The following is a 12,663-nucleotide window of genomic DNA, read 5'->3' as shown; positions in this document are numbered from 1 at the left end:
GAAGGCATACGGACATTGGACTTGCCGGCTAAGTCCCCTGACATGTACCCAATAGAGCATCTGTAGGGTGTTGTCGGTACTCTGAAGGTACATGAAGGTACTCTGCACTGCAGCACAACAACGTGTTCCAGAACAGTTAACAGCTGTAAAGAACATCAAGGGTCTCTGCGCAACAGAATAACAACGTGTTCAACTGAAGTAAGATCAATAATGAACATGAAGGTACTCTGCACAACAGAACAACAATGTGTTGTGATACAGGGCATAGCTGTTACGAACATCAATGTGACTGAAAAGCAGATCACATGTGTGCTGTATTACACGAAACATAAAATGTACATTCTGGTACTCTGCAAAACAAATGAACTGTATAGTTTTACACGGACTAGTTCTATGACGAGCATCTAGGCACAGTGCCGAAAACTTATCGGCATCGTGGAAAACTCGACTGTGCGACTTCGAGTAACCAAGGATTCACAACAGGAATAACAAAATAATTTCTAATATTGCATGATGTGTGAGGTTACGTGTACATGAATTAAAGGGACTGTTCAGATGTACTCGTGCTTACCAAAGAATCTACAAAAAATGAATTTTGTATTTTTATGGTTTGATGATATTAGTACCAAACATAAAACACTGATTCGAAAGGGAAAAATATTCGAAAACGTATCGAAATGTACTTGCTGTCAAGAGTTCAAGCCTAACAGTAATTAAGTTCCAGAGGTTACTTCTAAATCGTTTTCAAGGTATAAAAACGGGAAGAGACAATTCTAAATAACCCCACGAAAATATATTATGCATATATTATTTATGACATTTACTGCAACACTCTGAGAACAGCCGTAATAAGGACTAGATCCACGTCCCTAGGGCACGATAATGCGCGTGTATTCATTGAAAATGGGATTGGCGTCAAATTGCAACGGATAGCGTCACAGATCAATATGGATGTTCTGGTTATGTTCAGTAGTTCATGGTCCGTATCAAACTGTTTTTGGTATCGTTGTGGAAATAAAGAAATTGAGTAATAATTTTATATCATTATCGTTTTCTGGTATTATTAAAAGATTCCACAAAATGTAATTATCCTAGTAGTATGTCATATGGAGGCGTAACATAGATTTGAACTAAAAACGCATTATCTTTATTTCTTGTTACGTTATTATTTTAGGTTGATGGTTTTATGCCGCTTGTAGAGATATTCCAGCAATACCACGTCAGGGTAACCAGAAATGGGCTTAACACATTGTGTCGTTGTGAGGAATCGAAACAGGTTTTCAGCGTAAAGAAGAAAAGCCTTAACCACAAGGCTACCCTAATGCCCTTCCAATATCTATCAGGGCAGAATGTGTATAGGTAGAAGAAGGTATAGCGGTAGGGTAGCCTGGTAGTTAAAGTGTTCTCTGGTCGCAGTGAAGACCGGGGTTTGATTCCTGAGAGGTACAATTTGTTAACCGATTCTTGAGATTCCCCGTCGGAATATTGCTGGAATATTCCAATATTAGAATAAATGGAGCATGAAGTTTACCTATACAGCTACGAAGTATTTGGATGTCACATGACTTTGCTGTAGGTAGCAAACCGAAAGAATCAAAATCGCAGCCTTAGATGTTATGCCTGCCAAGGAAACAAACATTAAGTTATCCGAACAAGGCCATACTGTTTGAAACTACGACGTTGTCCTTGGCCTTTATAATCAGAATGCAGCAAGCTAGGCTGAGGACAATCTACAGAAGTAGGACCCGCATGGACTCGTTAGCTCCAAACGTACTCAACGAGCATCTATATTTAATGTTACTCAAACAGCGAACATTACGCCCGGTGCTTGAGAATAAATGAATAGTGTCTGTGTCTACAAGAGGATAGCGTTACACAACAACTCTACCTTTGAACACATGTGCTGTGGTCATATATCACAATATCGAAGTGCTGTTAAGTATCTCTGTGTCAAAACATGACATGGAGACGTGCTCCCCCTATAAATAATGTTTTGTAGAATGAAAACCTTTCTAATTTGCTACAGGCGCAAAATAGTGTGCATACTTTATCGGATTTCACAAATTGGATTTGAAATTGTCCTGTATGTATGTATGTATCTCACTGCCATATAATTTAGAATATACTTATGAAAACAACAATGATATATTGAACAGAAGTCAACAACCGTTCCGAGGGTGCCTTGATGCGATATAGATTGATACTGCAGCTCGTGTTTTGAACATTTAATTATACACAAATGACAGGTGTATTTTAACAAGTTATACTTGAGACAGGCGGTTAAAATGAAAAAAAATGAAACTATCTTTAACCGAAATATACTATAATTCATTAACAGTCGACGAGTTTAGCAACAGTCACGACCACATTACAATATTCATATATCTAGCACGCTGCATACACATATCGTGTTACATTGTCAACACTGTTTCTATCAGTACGGCGAATCATTCTCATAAGGTAGCGGTTTGTGGGGGATGGGGGGAATTGACATCATAATACAGCTTGATGGAGAATATCGAATATCTTCAGTGGAGCGTAGAGACTGCTGGCCGTATTGGTTGCTATCACAATAACCGTCCTGTGCAATAAATATTTCCAAGAGATGCATATTGCATAACCCGCCAGTTATAGGAGCCATTGCTCGAATGGTAGCAAGAGTTTGAATGAAAATATAAAAGTCAAACGATCAAATGGCTCAAGATGTAAAATGCATTTTATAAACAAACATCTTGCAAGATGTAATGAATATTTTAATGTTTGGACGAAACTGACACTTTAAAAGCGTTTTAGTTTTTCTTTCTTATAAAAAGTATAATTGTTAATCACTTCATAACATGTTCAGGAGAAGGTCAACGATACCATTGTGGCTTATTTGTACATGTGATTGAGTCGTGTCATATTTAGCAAAATTTATAATGACCATATGAAATAGTAAGGATGACTCCCTTTCAAATATGATATTATATGAAATATGTATCTCATTGTTCACACAAATATACACTGGTTGAACATGCCTTATCGTACTTTTAGAACATTAAAACAGTTCGTATGCACAAACGGGCCCAGGTGCCCTCGGTCGATGCAAAATACATTAAGTTTACCTGCAAATGACAAGACGACATCGATTCTTACGGCATGCATGAGAGACGCTGTTTTTCCGAAGGTAGCGATGCATCAAGCGTGACGCTGACTACAGCGTGTTGTCGTCCGCAACAAATAACCTCAGTGAAAGTTTGCAAGGTTTCTAAATGTCATACTGATCATACTCACAGCATGGGGGGGATTCCGGCCAATTCATCTCACTGAATGTAATATACCAGCTCTCGCATATTGCATATAACGCATGGCATCCCTGGGAGTGCAAGGCTGGCAGACTTGTAATGATTAAAGCCGGGATTGACTCTCCTCTTTCCCAGGCCGCGGGTCATTCACGGACGTCAATCATGCAGGAATGCGTCTACTTTTGTATCACGTGACACAGACAAAGTCACATGACATCAAGATTTAGTTAGTTGTACATTGTTAGGAACACTACGGGTTGAGTTTCTGCAGGATGTAACGAGAGTTGTGACGAGTGTGGTGACGGCATTGTGTATATATTCAGTCATCAGTTACATCTGGTATAAATAATGTTTTTTTTCAATTATCTGTTAAACTGAATTGTAATTGTAAAAGGGAAACCATTGAGGCAATTGATTGAAGTGTTTGAATACCATTTTCTTGATTGTCTGAATATTCTGAATTTAAATTTCATGTTCAAATATACATTTCATTAAAATTCTTCAGTGTCAAACGAAAGCAGAAGCTTTAAAATCAAACACAGGTGGCGTTAATGACTGTTGGTTACACTTGGCGCAAATTAGACGTGAAGAAAGCTACACGGTCAGATTAAACTTAATTGGTTCATAACTCTGCAGGTAGCACAATATATACATCGCTTAAATGTGACCGTCTCATTGCAGCTGCATCTGTTACGTTTGATCAATGTATTCAGTTTTGCTCTAAAGGTGTTACCTTGTAACGGTAATTATTCCTGTTTGGTTAACTGATAAAAATCATAACTGTTTTTTTTCATGAATATAAATCCATACCAGTGATGGGAAACTTAATAAATTGTGGACCCTTCTCACGTTGTGATTTGCCATAATTGCTAGTGCGATCTCACAATAAATAAAAGCGACAAACCCCTTACCATATTCACAACAAAGCTGCGCCAAAAGAAGAGTCAATTGTACGATTCCGACTATATCATGACCATGTGTTATGAATCACTAAGGAATGGTGATACGGTTTAGAAATAGGTGTTCGCGAAAAGGTGAGATATCCTGCCGCACCGATGGCACCCGTCACAAACACATGCAAAGGCAAGCCAATTGATCACCTGAAAAAACACGGGATAATATGGTACTAGTCAAAATAAGGAATGGCATCGTACATAAATTTTGTCACTGATGCCTCAAATTTGGAAATGTCTCCACATGTCTACGATAACATTTTTTGAAAGCTTTACTGAGGCCTTGAATCTTGTAATATTGATCAAACATCTTTTGATCAAGAGTTGTATGACGCTCTTTGAAATCTTAATAGAAAGAGCATGCGCGATTGTACCTCAACAGTTGTGAAATGTAGACACCAAGGACAGGAGCTGCAGGAATATTTCTCGATAAAAAGGGCAAGTTTGAAAGTTGAAGTCATCCCTCTTGTCATGTAGTCTTGTACACGCCTCACACACCTGGTTAGCCTATTATTGGAATCAAACCCAGGTGAACTCAGCGTAAACGTTTGTCACCTTGGTGATACGGACATACCAAGGATTATAAACAGGGCGAACCTGAAATATAACTTTACGGCCAGCGGATCCTGAAAAGTAAGGGACGCAACCCTTAAGATCCGAGTATCCTGTAGATACAGCCACGGTGCTGGTGTTAGTGGAGTGTTATGTAATGTGCGCCATTGTTTTGTCAACATATAGTGGCATTTAATCACACTCAAACCTAATCGTTAAAAAAACAGGACGTTTACAGATGTCAAAATGTGATATTCCTAATGACTGAAATACGCCCACGTGTTTTGAGCAATAAATCTTACAACCAGCAGGCATGGGAAGAACAGGTTAATGCAGATCGTGATAGGAAAAGGAAAGTTTAATGTATAAATTACCTCTTTATCTATTTTATGTGCACATATCATACTAAAAACTTCATCAATATCTCAGATGCTGGCGATGATATACCGGTCTCTGTTGGGAAAATCATTTTATTTCAATTACAATATCTTTAAATGTGAGGGCATTATGACTTTATGATTTAAGGCACTATATGATATTATTACCACAGGAACCCAGTCGTGATGATGACAAATTATGGGCGTTGTCTGTAATAGTTTAAAAGTTCATACAACATTTACAGATCATCACGCAAACTGAAAGATCACGGGGAAATGACTGGATAGCACACATGCCATTTAGTGATCTGTAGTTTAAATGTTCACTCGCACTGTTTATATGACCTAACACACCAACACAAAGCGGGAATGGGTGCACCACTGCTCTACATCACACTGTTCGCTGTGAAGCGTTGTCTTTCGACCCTTACTGCCACGATCCATATTAGGATCGAATTCATGATTCAATCAAATTATCTTCTTGATTAGCCTGCCCCATTTCCATAAAGTTGAACTATTAATTCAGATGATGCATGTCAGTGTCAGGGAAACTCCGTAATATCCTCAAATAATGTACTTTACATCATTCATCCAATACACACACACACACACACACACACACACACACACACACACACACACACACACACACACACACACACACACACACACACCAGAATTGGTGCGAAGATAAAATGGTACCACATTGTAGCCTGAATCGCTATTTAGCCGGCATATCCAAAAAATATCAATGGCCTTATACTCATAACCACGACAAAGGATATGTCTTTCCTCTACATATGTATCCATATGATCACTGGCACAGCCAAGCATGTTCGTGACCTAGTGCCATATACACCATAGATGAATACTTACATATCACAGCCACAGAACACTAGGGGTATACTCCAATACCGAGATTGCCTTCTCTGTATAATGTCACCTGAAAGTTTTGGTTTCGGACTTCTATCAACAGAGGTTACACAAGCACTTAGGTTGAGCCTGCACACCACATGCTCAAATTCTCGTCACGTTCTGAAGGCCAATTATCGACAATCAGACATTTTACAAACTGCTTTTCGGTGTAGCCTCCGCTGTTGTATGGGAGACAGAAGTTGCCCGTATGGCGTAATGGGCCTTGTTGCATTCTCTTGCATAGAAGCTGTGTTTGTTCATACTTGGGTTAAATGCTCGAGGGTATGTGTTAATGACTGGTACGTGTTGTGAATATAGGTTGTATCGGAATGTTGATGTACATATATGGTTATTCAAATAACATTTTTTATATGATAAAAAAGGTGCATGAAGTGTACAATCAATTGTACACCATCATGAACTTATAATATGGGCGCGTTGGTTTGAACAGAATTAAAGTTGCATTGCAGTATCAGGATGACGTACACCAAGCCGATACTTAAAATAAGCAAATATAGAGTCATTAAACAAATGAAAAACGCTTGTCGCTCTTTATATGCACTTTCATGATGGGCGCCATGTCCCACGGATATATCAAATAGTTAAATATGAATATAATATTCAAGTTCTGATGGTCTTTTTTTATCAATGTCCTTCTCCTGTATAATCTTAATAATAAAGATATTTTCTCTACGAGGAAGTGAATCAGAGGCAATATTTCCAACATGTGTTTTCGACGTTGTAATTCCTGGATATAAATTGCTCTTCGTGTAATAAAGGCGACATCAAATTGTGTAAATGAGAATTGGTTCGCCAATATAATTGAACTATGAGTATAATTGGTGAACGGCTTGACCAGGAAACATTGAGAGGCATCGCACCATCAAAGTGTGGATCAATTGTTAGAGTATCAATCACTGGTTTGCATGTTCTAGAATTAATTACATACACTGTGAAGCAGTGTGTTGTGGGTGGAATATTGCGAAGTATGGCATAAAATCTCACACAATCAATTTATATGTTGAAATCTCACACATTAACAGAATTAAAAAGAATATCTTAGACATGAAGGTTTGTTAATGCATTGCAATATAGCAGAAGCCTCATTGCCATCAACACTGGAACACATGACCATGTTTTTGCTTTGTGCTAGTAAAATTAATACTTGATAGATATCACCTTTAATTCTGAGATCTCTCATTATTACGATCATTAGCTGCTGGAAAGAGTAAATGGGTACCTGAGTGAGTTAATTGGATTTAACGGCACTTTAAAAAGCAATTTAATGACATAACAGAGTGTCAGCATGGTGTAGAAAGGGGAAGTCGATCCCCTCGTGTGTTGTTCATCACTTTGTTAAGGATTTACTGCTCACAATCCGATGATCGCACTCAAAGAATGTCTGAGATTCGAACACGCGATCGTAGGATCCTGGCATACCTAGTTGACACAACTCTGCCAAGACGACTGATCTTGAATGACCTTACTAGAGAGTGGGTGAGTGATTGAGTAAGCATGGTTTTACGCCGTTTTTTTTGCAACAGCCCAGCAATATCATGGCGGGGGACACACATCTAGCCATGTAGGGAATCGAACGCGACCCTTCGACGTGACGAGCGAACGCTTTAACCACTAGGCTTACTCTCCCCTCACCCCACCCCCCTACAAGATAGATATGCTTCTTTTTATATAGCTGCGTTTTATGTACAATGAAAATAGGATTAATGACAAAGGAGGGAGGTATCACTTTATGGAAGACTATTAAATGTAGGGTTTAATCTGTTGCATGACCAGAAGCTGTGTTTATACGTATCTCAAAGAAAAAAACACACTCACACCCCAATGTTAATTCATCTCGATGGTTTATGCGTTTTTCAGATAAAAGAACAGAATTTGGATTATATACACATTCATCTAATTTTTTGCACTTGCTCAGGCATCTCCATTCCAAGAAATATGGAATGCCGTAAAGGGAAATGTCGCGTTCTCACGTTCTTACGTTATCAAGTTGTCAACTTTTGATAAATCGTCAAGAACGTGGCGTGTGCGAAAACGGGACATCGCGCACGTCATCGAACAATCTAGATTTGTTTACTGTTTATAAAAGCCACGATCGCGAAAACACAAGAACACGACAATGTCCCTTACAGTATTACATACAGAACCTCCCAAGACATGGGTGGGAATCTCCGATAACGAGACGAGAGAGCCAAGAGGTGTTCACCATTACGTAGGCATCAAAGGAGCTATGGCCATGTCATTGTGTACGGGTTACGAGATAAACCAACGGTGAAGTGTATCGTATGGTGTTCTACACACTGCGTGGAGGTGGATGACAGCATAATGTCTGTGTCTTTCTGTCAGACTGTGCTTATCTTATTTGGTACCAGATCTTGTTGCCATAGTTCAGAAATATGGTCTCGGGCGGGTCTAAGTTTTGTTTGCTTCTGAGATAAGTTCTATTTAAGCGAACTGAAAAACGCTGATATGTTTCTTAAACAATAAAGCTATTATTAATGAAGGTAGTCATGCGTTGAGAAACAGAAATATTAAGCTTTGGTATTTTTAGGGAATGTATTGATGGGTTGATAAGTCAGGAATTGATCCTTGCTGGATTAACGGAAATAGTTTATAAAATTCCAAGGTAGTGTGCGGTGACTGGGTACGGTTGTACAGTTACAAATAGTAACTTATGGTAGCGATAGTAGGAATAAAATATGATTCTCTTGAAATGAAATGAAAGCAAACGTTTCTTTGCTATATTTTACGAGTGCCTTTGTAAGTGTCATCCCGTTTCGTCAAGGTATGAAGAAGGTAAGTATCTAAAAACAACGAAATAAGATATGGCCTGGTAATGGAATGTTAAACACAACTGAAGGCTATAATGACTATTTTAGAGAGAAGAACAACCACAATTACCGTTATCTGTAAGGGCAATATCCTGAATCATTCCCGAACTGCAATGAGAATTGAGAGAATGAAATGATACCATTCCAAATGACACCTTCGTGACTCTCATTTGAACCCTCACTAAATTATTTGATATCAGATCAAGATGATGTGGATTTTGTCGATGAACCTTTAACTGCGTAAAATGTGTTCTGTAAAATACTTTCTTTATTAACATAAACATGGTACTAAATGCTGATACCTTTATCTTACCCATAAATAAGATATGTTGTTGAAAAGGTACTATTATTGATCCCTAATTCACAGATCAGACTATCTTGCCATTATGCCAGTTATATCACGGCGTGTGTCGTTCGTGAAACCAGAAAGGGTGCAGGTCTTAGACGTTTGCAACGTCAGCGCTTAGACGTTAACGTGCTGACAAAACTAGAAACATAATCAGATTGAATCAGCTATTCGAACCAATTATCAAACGTTTCTAGAATGCCCAAGAGACGCAACGGTGCACAGCGATCACACATCATGGCAGACGGAAGTGGCAAATTGTACTCAAGCCTTTTGAGACCCGTCTTTTGGGGACAGAAGAGGTGGGGTGGTTAATACAGATAATGGGAGCATTAGATAAAAGATGCTCCAGGATACTATAAATACGTCAGTGTTGCAGACATGAGGAAGCATGCCCTGTGATACCTATTTTGAGTGAAGGTTTAGGGATGATGTAAAGACTTGATGTCATTCTAAGTTACGTGGTGAGTGAATATTTCACGCCCCTATCAGCAATAACCAGCTGTCTCACTACGTCATGGAAGTAGCCGGGGACAGAAAAAACAAGTGGTGGACATCATGAACAACGATCCACGACCTAGTGTGAATGTAACAACCGGATCCCAATTTGAGCAACACTGGGTATTTGGGGACCTCCATGTTCGCTGTCTCAGAGTCTCCACGTGGGTATACGCTAAGGAAGTTGAGCGTTACTTCCACAGGTTCAAAGGGATACTGAGTCAGTAGAATAAACTAACTGCTGTATATTTGGATGTAAATGATCAGAAAGAGTTCTGAAAACAAACGAGTGGTTGTCTGAAATTGCAAATATTATAAGATGGAGCGTAATTTCGGAATATGTAAAGGACATTCCAACACGAATGTAAAAGTTTCATACTTTAATTTCAGAAAGGATTGCGATCTTTTGTCAAAGTGTGGAGGGTCTTATATGTTACCAGACATTTCTAGAAAGACGCGATAATGACTTCCCATCACGTTTTTTCACAGAATTCCAAATTTGGTAGACATATAGATTAATATTTCATGCGTTTTAAGTGGCCTCTCTCTAGGAAAACAGCATGGTCCTCGCATACGATGATTGTTAATGTCACTTGCACTAAGACATACCTGTTATTAGATCAAGAAATCAATGCTAGCTAAGTTCGGTGAAAAAATCATAAACGCAAAGAGCAAACGTGGAGACAAATATCTAAAAATTCAATTTAAACCTTAAATATTTATTCAAACAGAGCTGTGCTCAAAATCACCCAATAGTGGATGTGATGCCGGAAGCAACACATGGCAACGTTTGATCTCAAACAGGTTAACTTATTTGGACGTTGGTATTCGAAATGATTTTAATTATTATTGTTCGCAAAATGTTGCTTATCCTTCATGTATTAATTGATAATTACCAGTATCGCTATAAAAAAACAAACAAAATGTTCAGATCCGCACAACGATCCTTGTTCGATCCTTGGGGATTATTTCCTGGTAAATATTTGAGGGAAGCTACGTCGTGTTTGGTACGGTGTTATGTTAACATGCGATGGAGACAGCTTGTGTTTACGTGCAATATTGATACAGTAGTTGAAACAAAAGTCAGGAAGACGGTCTCATAGAAGTGGAAACATGTCGACAGGTTTCCATTTCTTTACCACATTTTACACAGCTACATAATGCACGTGTGTGTCCGTTTAAATAAACATGCTGATATGAGAAAAGAACATAGCAAATTATCACATGGATAGTTTGCTTACCTTACAACCCTTTCATAATTTAAAACACAGTTCGTACAACACTATCAATGGTTGTATGTGACGGCAAAGAAATGTTCCCCACTGCTTTGGTGTAGGAAACAATGTTGCAAAATGCTGCAAAAACCTTTATAGATGTAGAACAGTTGGTCCTCAGTCATATGCTTGCTTTGACGATTGTGTACACTTTCAAACTTTCAGCAACTCAAGTTTTTCTAATACATAACTATATTTTACAATAAAAGTTTCAAAACAATATATTGCTCCTAAAAGTACACTATGCGTTATATATAGGAGCATATATGAGCCATGTTCGAGAGAGTATTTATTTCGTAATCTACATGAGAATAGAAATTGCACCATTTAATCGATATAATAATGTCTTTCATTCGTCACTTTTTAAAGTTAATAACTGGAAGGATATTAAAAGAATCTTTCCCATATTAATCCCCAAAGTACATGTACCCATCCATACTTTACATCATTTCTATGATGTCATTACCATTCAGATAGGGACAGGGGATATGCATGTATAACTTGTTACAAAACAATTTACAGCTTAAATAAATGTCCGCTTGAACGTCATTGATGGAATCCTATATTTAACAACGGTGCAATATGATAACATTTAGAATTATAATCGGGGCTCTTTTTCGGAAAAATATACTCAGTGTCTTGACATTTGATATAAGAAAGACATGAAAACACCTTCACTTGGATAAATATTTCAACACTTTCAAAACATTATTCCGAACAACTGTTCATAAAATGAATTATATTTCACTCTTTAATAGGAAAGCTATACATATTTACACATTTGCAGATTATGTTTGATATTTTTTCGATAATATATATTTTAGTTCTCTGAAATGAAAGTAGACATATTCATGCTGTCAATTATTATATTGGGAAATAACTAATTCTGAGCAGCTGTTCTGAACGTGGAAGTTGAAGCTGTAAATCAGACTTGTGACAGAAAGCTGAGCAAACAAATAATTGTGTACCTTTGCATCCTAAAAAATAACAGTTGAAAAGCTGAATAATCAAAATGCTCTCAGACCAAATGTTGAGCCATTGCCGTGGATGATGTCACCTACATGACTGACCAGCTGTAAAAGTATACCGTGGAACCCCGTGAACTCTGAAGGTACTGTAAATAGTGCGTGGAATCTTCCGGATTGACGAATTATTGGGAGATGGGAATGTCCCATTCCTATACAGAGACGTTTTCAACAGTAGTTGTCCAGGAGGTTTTACTGAACCTAAAAGAAGGAACTAGCTGTTTCAAACCTGCTTCAAAATGCAGATTAATGACGTTCACACATAACACTAAAAGAAACCCATACTCTCAGGTGAATATAAATTGGGTGGAATCAAGATACGACTGGCAAATTGCCTATCCATGGACAATCTTTACAATGGGATTGTCCACAATGAGGGATGTATTGTGTATGACATTCTGTTACATGCAAATATCAGTAGACCTACTAACGCCGAGTAGGCATTAAAGCCAACAGTGACAAGGAATGCAAACTATGCTGTACAGAGAGCGGTAGTGGTGGAGTTTGTTAATTCGCCATATCACTGAGAACGACACCAACACATTTTCAGCACTTCTCCATTGTTAAGCAACTGTCTTATGGCAGCTAGA

At 38.1% G+C, this 12,663-nt stretch overlaps 1 protein-coding gene across 3 annotated transcripts in view; it reads right to left on the bottom strand.

Moving 5' to 3' along the window:
* The window catches only part of LOC124110414 (TWiK family of potassium channels protein 18-like), a 57,003-nt gene extending 50,720 nt beyond the window's left edge, over positions 1-6,283 (bottom strand). Inside the window, exon 1 of one of the 3 annotated variants that reach the window (XM_046469770.2) lies at positions 6,043-6,283. The gene's annotated coding sequence lies outside the window, so the exon portion shown is untranslated. Of the gene's footprint in view, positions 1-3,104; positions 3,244-3,273; positions 3,442-6,042 lie in introns of those variants that run through there. The other 2 variants (XM_046469768.2, XM_046469769.2) reach the window with 2 other exon arrangements.
* Positions 6,284-12,663: the final 6,380 nt, after the last annotated feature.

The sequence above is a fragment of the Haliotis rufescens genome, unplaced genomic scaffold, assembly GCF_023055435.1.
Source record: "Haliotis rufescens isolate VD_foot unplaced genomic scaffold, xgHalRufe1.0.p SCAF_15, whole genome shotgun sequence".
Classification (NCBI taxonomy): Eukaryota; Metazoa; Mollusca; class Gastropoda; order Lepetellida; family Haliotidae; genus Haliotis; species Haliotis rufescens.
The sequence above is the reverse complement of the archived record's forward strand: the minus strand, read 5'-3'. Positions and strand labels throughout refer to the sequence as shown.